Genomic DNA, 8387 nt, shown 5'->3' on the forward strand with positions numbered 1-8387 from the left:
ACTTGAAACAGTCTTGGTTGCAATAAAGAAAGTAAATGTGAAATACGTTGGCAATTTATTTTTTAAGATTTAATTTATTTATTTGGGAAAGAGAGATAGTGAGAGAAAATACAAGCAGAGGGGAGAAGGAGAAGTTGACTCCCCACTGAGCAGGGAGGCAGACATGGGCTGGATCCCAGCACCCTGGGATCATGACCTGTGCCAAAGGCAGATGCTTAACCAACTGAGCCACCCAGGTGCCTCTATGTTAGCAATCTAAAATGTAAATGACAGAAATGAGAAGGGAAATGGAAGATATAAAGAGCAGGAAGAACTGATATAGAAATATGATGACCTTCATTTTCCAGTTTGAGGATATGGTGAATTAAGAAATACTGTTGTAAGTTAATGAAACAATTTATAAGATGTAATGAAAGTGTTTATATAACTAGGTTATGTTATCTTATGGTGATATATTTACATTATACTAACTTATACTAACATTATATTATCATATTTTTCTCAAAGTGCTAAGGTAATCTACATGAAAGTAAATTAAACATAGTATAACTATTGACTGTGAAAAGATGTCAAGGGAAAATAGTGGTCAGTTTGACTCAGGTTTTTATCTTTAATTGTTTGGAGCCAGTGGATTTTTTGTTAAAGCTGGTAAATTACAAAATAGAGACAACAACATATAGAGTTAAGTGAGGGCCATCAGAGATGTCAAAATTACAAAGATTGAAAGAGTTGCCACTGGGGAGTGAAATGGGATGTGCTCTATGATGGGCTGTGATATCTAATTTGACACATATGTATTTATTATTTTTTTAAAGTTTTTCAATGTTATTGAAGTACAGTTTACATACAATATTATATTAGTTTCAGGTGTACAACATAATGATTCAACAACTGAACGTATTACTCAATGTTCACTATGATAGTGTAGTAACAATTGTCATCATACAGAGTTATTACATTATTACGGACTGTATTCCCTATGCTGTAGTTTTCATCTATGTGACTTATTTATTTTATAACTGGAAGTTTGGGCTTTTTAATCTTTTCCATCTATTTCACCACTTCTATCTCCTCAGCAATCACCTATCTATTCTCTGTATTTATAAGTCTGTGTCTGGTTTTGTTTTATTTTTAGATTCCATATATAAGTAAAATCATGGTATTTGCCTTTCGTTGTCTGACTTATTTCACTTAGCATAATATCTGTAAGTCCATCCATGCTGTCATAATGAGAAGATTTTACTCTTTTTTTATAGCTGGTTAATATTCCATTGTGTGTGTGTGTGTGTGTGTGTGTGTGTATGTGTGTTTGGGCACATGTGTGTGTTTACATACCACATCTTCTTTATCCATTTATCTGTTGATGGATGCTTGGATTGGTTCCATGTTTTGGCTATTGTAAATAATGCTGCAATAAACATAGGGATGTATATATCTTTCAAATTAGTACTTTCATTTTCTTTGGGCAAATACTCAGTAGTGGAATTTCGGAATCATATGGCATTTATATTTTTAATATTTTAATGAACCTCCCTATTGTTATCTGCAGTGGTTGCAACAATGTGCATTCCCACCGACAGTGTGTAAGGGTTCTCTTTTTCTCCACATCCTAACACTTTTTATTTCTTGTCTCTTCTATTGACTTTTTAATTTTAATTCCAATATAGTTAACATATGGTATTATATTAGTTTCAGGTGTACAATATAGTGATTCAGTAATTCTATACATTACTCAGGGTTCATTAGAAGTGTATTCAATCCCCATTACCTATTTCTCCCAAGTCCCACTCACTCGTCTCTAGTAGCCATCTGTTTATTCTCTATAGTTCAGAGTCTGGTCTTGATTTGTCTCTTCTTCACTTTATTTTGTTTCTTAAATTCCACACATCAGTGAAATCATAAGGTATTCGTCTTTCTCAGACTAATTTTGGTTAGCATAATACTCTCCAGCTCCATCTATGTTGTTGCAAATGCAAGGTTTCATTCTTTTTTATGGCTGAGTAATATTCTGTTGTGTACATTTACATTATATCTTCTGTATCCAGTTATCTATTGATGGACACTTGGGCTGCTTCCATAATTTGGCTATTGTAGATAATGCTGCTATTAACATATGGGTGCATGTAACCTTTTAAGTTAGTCTTTTTGTATTCTTCAGATAAATATCCAGTAGTACAATTACTGGGTGATAGGCTAGTTCTATTTTTAATTTTTTGAGGAATCTCCATATTATTTCTATAGTGCCTGCACCAGCCTTCATTCCCACCAATAGTGTAAAAGGGTTCCTTTATCTCCACCTGCTTTCCAACACTTGTTTCTTGTGTTTTTTTATTTTAGCCATTCTGACAGATGTGAGGTGACATCTCATTATAGTTTTGATTGCATTTCCCTGATGATGAGTGATGTTGAGCACATTTTCATGTGTCTGTTGGCCATTGGGGTGTCTTTTTTGAAGAAATGTCTGTTCTTCTGCTCATTTTTTAATTGCATTGTTTTTTGAGTGATGAATAGTTTAAGTTCTTCACATATTTTGAGTACTAGCCCTTTATCATATATGTCATTTGTGACTATCTTCTCCCCTTCAGTAGGTTTCCTTTCAGTTTTGTTAATAGTTTCCTTTGTTGTGCAAAAGCATTTTATTTTGGTTCAATCCAGTAGTTTTCCTTTTTTTTTTTTTTTTTTTTCCCTTGCCTGAAGAGGCATCCATAATTGTAGGAACTCTGAGATTGGCTATGATATTTGATTTGACATCATCTGCTACTTTTTATATCAGATATATTTAAGACAAAAGCCTCCCCAAACAATAAATAATAACATTGAAGTTTTTGTATAATTTTACTTTTTTTTTTAATATTTACTTTTTTAAAGATTTTACTTATTTATTCAGGAGACACAGAGAGAGAGAGGCAGAGACACAGGCAGAGAGAGAAACAGGCTCCATGCAGGAAGCCTGACATGAGATTCGATCCCAAACCTCCAGGATCACGCCTAGGGCTGAAGGTGATGCTAAACTTGCTGAGCCACCGGGGCTGCCCTAGTTTTACTTTTCTTAAATATTTTTTCCCTCATATTTCCCCACTCTTTTCTTTCCACCAACCAAAATATGCAACAAAATATGTCATGTTATTCTTAGTAGAAATATTACTATCAGTAAAACTTTGAGATACAATTAAACTTTTCAATTATTCTTTTTTAAACTTTTCAATTATTCTAATTAAAGTAAATACTTATATTTATTTGAAATGGTTATAATAATATTTCTAGGAAAGAAGATAATTATTTACTTCAATTAATTTCATAGAGTATTTTACTTGTTTATTTAAGTACTTGCTAATACTCTCTTCTGAAAACTTATCTTTTTTGCAAGCACATTTTACCTCAGTTTCAAAATAAAGTGTTATTTTCCAAAAAGTACTAGAAGATATTTTCAAAGGACTAAGAATCAACTTATTTTTACTACACTTCTATAAAGCAAACTTAATAATAAAACATTGCTATTAGAACTAACATAATCAATTATAAGGTGCACTAAAACAAGAAAAACTCAAAACACTGAGAAGACAGGAGGTCCTAAATAAATTATGATTGTTATTGATTATGAGATATGTCAGTATCTATTTAATACAATATAACAATTAAAAATGTGAATCTTGGGGATCCCTGGGTGGCTCAGCGGTTTAGCACCTGCCTTTGGCCCAGGGCATGATCCTAGAGTCCTAGGATCGAGTCCCGCATCAATCTCCCTGCATGGAGCCTGCTTATTCTATGTCTGTGTCTCTGCCTCTCTCTATGTCTCTCATGAATAAATGAATAAGATATTTTAAAAAATGTGAATCTTAGAACAATGGTATTAAGAAATACAACATATAGAATTTTTTTTGACAGACGTTTTAAACGAGCTCATCTTAAGCTTTGCACAGTGGCAGTAATCATAGCCAGTGAGGTTTATCTGAGGCATGATTATTGCTAACTGAAAACTAAAAGGACTCAACTCACTAGAAACACAAAACAGCCACAAATGCTACCACACATGTAATTTTAAAGTTCCTAGTCACCACTTAAAAAAAAAAAAAAGAAAAAATGGGTGAAATTAATTTTAACAATATATTTTATTTAGCTCAATGTATCCAAAATATTATCATCTTAAAATGCATTCTTTGTAAAAAAAAAAAAAGCAATGAGATATTTTAAACTTTTAAAATGTGATTTGTAGTTTACATTACAATATATTCCAATTGGCACTACCCATATTTCAAGTGCTTAATAGTCACATGTGGCTAGTAGCTAACCTATTGAATAGCACAAATGTAGATTATTTCCATCATCATAGAATGTACCATGGGGCAATACTGGCATGAGGAGGCAATGAAAATCAGATAGACATTAGTAGTGAAATATGATAAATGGTGCACACAATACAGGCAACAAACCCAACCTTGGTTGATAGTATTCCTAGAAGTGACATACCTGCATTTTCCATACATGATAATATACACAGAAAACCACTGATTAATTTGGGTTTTTTTTAATATTTATTTATTTATTCATGATAGACATGGAGAGAGAGAGAGAGGCAGAGACACAGGCAGAGGGAGAAGTAGGCTCCATGCCGGAAGCCTGACGCGGGACTCGATCCTGGGACTCCAGGATCGCACCCTGGGCCAAAGGCAGGCGCTAAACCACTGAGCCACGCAGGGATCCCCTAATTTGGGTTTTGATATTTATGTTCATTGATATAGAAATTTTTCCTTCAGTTGATTATTAACAATGAAAAATTATGATTATGAATCTAATGTCCTAAGCAAGTTATGGGCAAAACTTATGTCAGTGCTTCCAATATGGTTTCATTCAAAATGCGTATAGAAAGTCAGTTCTTATGTGAGGGTTTATCCTTAATATCAGCCTGATACATTGTGTCAAAATTAGTATATTTGGGACTTTTTGGTAGTATATGTTTGTGAATATAGGTGTGCATGTGTGTGTGTGTTTAAGCTCTAACAAACAGATCCCAGAAACCAGTCATAGAAGTAAAACTAAAGTGAGGATGTGTGATTCTAACAGACCACTAAACCCAACAACACTGGCTAAACTGATTTCTACATTGTCTTCATTTATTTATTATTTTTAGTTTATTTAAATTCAATTAATTAATTAACATGGTGTCTTTAAAATGTGCTTGTCTAAATGGCTTAGATAATTGCTAAATCATTTATTCCTGTTCTTTATTAAAGCAATATGCTTAAATGGAGGCTGACATACCTCCCTCATATTCCTCTTGTAAGAGAATTACTATTATAACATAAAACAATGAAAAAAATTTACTGAAATTTCAGTAAAAATTTCAGTAAATTTTTTTCTCATCCAAATTATGCCTGTCTCTAAATTTCAGAAACAAGTTAAATGTATATTCACAATCCTTACTCCTAGAATCTTGAGACTATAGGAGCGGAATTGCTAAATAACTGTCAAGTAATTCTCTCTTCTGGAGTGTTCTCCCCCCACTCTGCCTGTAGGCAGGGAGATGGAAAAAATATGATTCAAAAAGAAAGAAATGAATAAAGAAGATAAGGAGAGAAAAATGGGTGTGTGTGCATGCGTTTGTGTGCATATATGTGAAACAGACAGAGATTGAGAGAGATCAGCATAGGTTTTGAATGGGGTGGCCCTGGGGGTAGAAGTTTAAATGAATCTTGGCTTCCTTGATTCATTCCTTTAATCCTCAAGGTTTCAGCAGCTCCAACATGATGGCTGGACTCTTATTATTAGTTTACTCAAGAAAAAGACATTGGAGAAAGAAGGGTTTTATGGCTTTAGACTGAGTAAAAAGAATGCTACTGTCAGTTTTCTATCCAGCACTATTTCTAACTTATTTAACTTGTTACCATAGTCATTAATTTCTCATGTGTAACATGGCTATTTGCCTGAAGAAAAATACAAGGGTACTACATCATTGAATTTCTATCATCTATTATGGATGTAATATTTTCAAATAATTCCAGAAGGCTAGTTAAACATGACCTCCCTCAACTGAAGCAGCAGTGAGTATTTGTCATGACATTTCCCTTCCCATATGGAGTTTCCACAGCACCTCTTTAATGGATTTCATTCTTTTCCCTGTTCCTTTAATTAACTTTTCTCCTAGTTTTAAATAAAATTAATTGGCAGAGGTTGATGAAGGAAAAGATGAAAATACAACATAAAGGAAATGAGATGTTGACAGCAGTTTTAAACTCTTAAAACGTAATTAAAATATATGCAGAAAAACGCATAAAATCTAAGTGCACAACTGAGAATGTATTATATAGTAAGCATTCCTATAACCACTTTTAAGGTCAAGAAATAAAAATTGTTTTATGTTAAATGTACCTATAACCACTCTCAAGGTCAAGAAATAAAATGTTATGAGGAGCCTGAAAGTCCCATCTCAATCACAAACTGCTCTTTTTTTTCTAAAGGCAACACTATCCTCAATTTAAAGATAATCACCCCTTCACTTTGTAGTATTACTACCTAAGATACATACCTAAATGAAATAATTTGATTCTATTTTTGAGCATTATGTGAATGGAATTACACATTATGTATTAATTTAGGTCTGGTTTCCCTTGCTCAATATTATACTTAAGAGATTATATTATTGTGTATATCTGTAGTTCTATTTTCTTTTGATTGTTGTAAAATATTTTCGGGATATGCATATACTGCAGTTTATATATCAGTTTTCCTTCTAATGGGCATTTGGGTAATTTCAAGTTTAGGGATTTTATGATCAATGCTGCTATGAATATTCTTGCACATGTCTCTGAGTTCACGTATGAATACATTGCTGCTGTATATATATATACCTAGGAGGAGAATTGCTGAGTTTTGCATGTCTTTAAATTGCTAAATAATATCAAACTGCTTTCCGAAGCAGTTTTATCCATTTACATTCCCTCAAAGTAACGGTTGAGTTTCTCTACATTCACACTAACACCTGGAATTTAATTTTATCCCTTCTTTTGGGTACAATTTGTTAGACCTTTAAGTTGCTTTTCCTTGATGACTAAAGAAATCGAACTGCTTTTCAATTGTTGATTACACATTCAAATTTTTTCTTTATTCAAATCTCTTGCATTTTGGGAGGGTCTGCTTATATTCTTCTTATTTATTTGTAATTCTTTATATTTTTTTGGTTATAAGTCTTTATTTGTAAGATATTTAAAATATGTTTTCTGACTTTAGCTCACTTTACTGTGATCAAATTTTATGACCAAATGTTGATTTTGATGAATTTTATGATTAGTTATTTTTGTGTTGTTTAGAATATTGATATACCTTGAAGTCATAAATATTAACTCTCCATATTAACTTTCAGGTCGTTAAGTGTTTTGTTTTTTGTATTTTGTTCTATGTCCACATGGATATTATTTTTGAATCATGTGAGTTGGGGTTCAACTTTCCTTTTTTTCAGATAAGGACATCCAATTGTCTCATTATATGTACTAAAAAGATTGTGATTTTCCACGTCTCAGTGATGTTCCCATTCTGTTAAATTAGATGTCTGTATGGTCTCTTTTAGGTATCTGAATTTGATTTCATTGGCCTACCTGTCTGTCTTTCCAACCATGACTAACCACACTAAGCTAAATACTGTACTTTATATGGAAGAACTGTAGAACTGTATATGATGAATGAAGAACTGTAGAACAAGTCTTGCCATGTTTTTCTTCCTCAAGGGAATCTTTTTGACCTCAATTTTTATAAATAATCTTGATAAGGTTTTAAAAATCTATTATACTTTGAACTATAATATTAATTTTGGTGAAACTGACATCTCTTAAAAATAAGACTTCCAGGGCAGCCCGAGCTCAGAGGTTTAGTGTCACCTTCACCCAGGGCCTGATATTGGAGCCACCGGATCGAGTCCCATGTTGGGCTCCCTGCATGGAGCCTGCTTCTCCCTCCACCTGCGTCTCTGCCTCTGTCTCTGTCTCTCTCTCTCATTAATAAATAAAATCTTAAAAAAATAAAAATAAAAATAAGACTTCCAATTCTGGACTTAGCATTGCTCTTCATAAACTTACTTTTAAATTTCTCTAAATAGTATCTCATAGTTTGTCCAAAGAGATGGTATGTTACTTTCATCTGATTAATTCCTAGATATTTTGTATTTGAAATTTTACCTGTTCTTTTTAATATTTAATTTTCAAGTTTGTTATTGCAGTAGACTAATGCAATGCATGTTTCTTTACTTTTATCTATGATCTTATAAAGTCATATTAATTTGAAACTTACTTATGTATTCTTTTGAATTTTGTACAAAGTCAGTCATGTTATTTTGCAAAGTGAAATTTTGTTTCTTCCTTTTCAATATCTGTAGCTTTTCCCCTGACTTACTTCACTAT

General features: G+C 32.6%; 1 non-coding gene across 1 annotated transcript; it reads left to right on the forward strand.

The window, feature by feature from the left end:
• The first annotated feature begins 3908 nt into the window (after nucleotides 1–3908).
• LOC112652060 (U4 spliceosomal RNA) lies at nucleotides 3909–4055 on the forward strand. The gene has a single exon (XR_003131218.1). It is a non-coding gene; the product is annotated as a U4 spliceosomal RNA (small nuclear RNA).
• Nucleotides 4056–8387: the final 4332 nt, after the last annotated feature.

This window comes from Canis lupus, chromosome 4 (genome assembly GCF_003254725.2).
Source record: "Canis lupus dingo isolate Sandy chromosome 4, ASM325472v2, whole genome shotgun sequence".
Lineage (NCBI taxonomy): Eukaryota > Metazoa > Chordata > Mammalia > Carnivora > Canidae > Canis > Canis lupus.